Here is a 1412-nt window from a genome sequence, read left to right on the forward strand (position 1 = left end):
CAGTCTCATCAAGAGCAGATCACAATCCGGGGAAAACTTTGTCTTTTCAATGGTGAGAAAAGCAGAATTTCAGCCTGATCCTGGGGTGCTTTAAAACTCCATTCTTTCTAACCTCAGTCTATCCTGAGCACACATGAAATTCCTTTTCAATGATTTCCTTTCATGAACCTTCTACAACTTTCCTTTGCCCTTAAACTTTATCCCAAAGCCATTTCTTTCCAAGCAACCAATCTCATTTAGGACAAAATTACTTTCTTTTACCCTCAACAGAAATGCACTTTCATTGTCTTATATCTTTCTTACATATCCCCAATTTTATCCCCAATTTCCTGCCTAGAGGGTTGCTTTTCTAATTCTCCCAGCCGTCTGAACCTTTGGTCTCCAACTGAGGACTTAGTAACCAACTGAAAGGTATTTTTACCAGTTTTTCTTGGATGGTAAATCTATGAACCAATTGAGTACAAAGCAGGTTTTTAACAGTTTTAAAGATCCCTAGTTGTTTTGCCACGAGTCAAAAGCACAAGCATCTACGGATCTCACCCTACACCAACACACCAACCACCAGTTGTGACTTGGCTTCAGTTTTTATCTTGTTAGCCAATGAATTGAATCTCAGTTTATCATCAAGCAAAACCTTAACGTTTGATTACTAAGAACTTTTAAAACTATCTTTTTTTTCTTTTTTTTTTCCATAATATTTTATTGTCAAATTGTTTTCCACTTAATTAAAACTATCTTAACAATTACTGAGACAGACCAACTTAACGATTACTTCAAGCTATTCTCTTACCCACTTGGAGCAGAGGTAATAGGAACTTATTTGAACTGTAGCAAACCAATAGACTTAGATTAATTCAAACACTGAATGAGCCCAGGGGAGGCACTTTGTTTCCTGTAGTTAATTCTGACTGGAAATTTGGTGCAAAAATCTGACTCCTGTGGTCTTCTGTTTCTTATCACCTAGGGCGGAGGGAGAAGCTGGCCTAGCCTGAGGCCTGAGTCAGTTATGCAGGCCGGCCCTTCCCCACCCAGGCTGCCCTTCCCCACCCAGGCGGTACAGAAAGAGGATGGGGGAAGGGCGTGCAAGGGGACAGGCTCCCCAGGGGGCAGAGAAGGAGAATTTCCAGCTTAAAATTTTTCTCCAGTTATAGCTGTTAACCTGGGAGATGAATGAGGGAGAAGCCCTCACATCTACAAGGCAAAGGAACACAGAGTCAGTGTCTCCTTCAGTATGATTTTATCTCAGCCAGACGGCAAAGACAGACAAAGGGGTAGGGGTGCCCCCTCTAATGAGGAGACCAGTCAGATACCCATCTGGCCGTGTCCCAAAGGAACTTGGGTGATGCTTAGCCGTAGCGGTCTCAGCATGGTGACTTACAATCGGAAGCTGTCCAGAGCTGCCACAGACACTC

Source organism: Suricata suricatta, chromosome 9 (genome assembly GCF_006229205.1).
Source record: "Suricata suricatta isolate VVHF042 chromosome 9, meerkat_22Aug2017_6uvM2_HiC, whole genome shotgun sequence".
NCBI classification, from domain to species: domain Eukaryota; kingdom Metazoa; phylum Chordata; class Mammalia; order Carnivora; family Herpestidae; genus Suricata; species Suricata suricatta.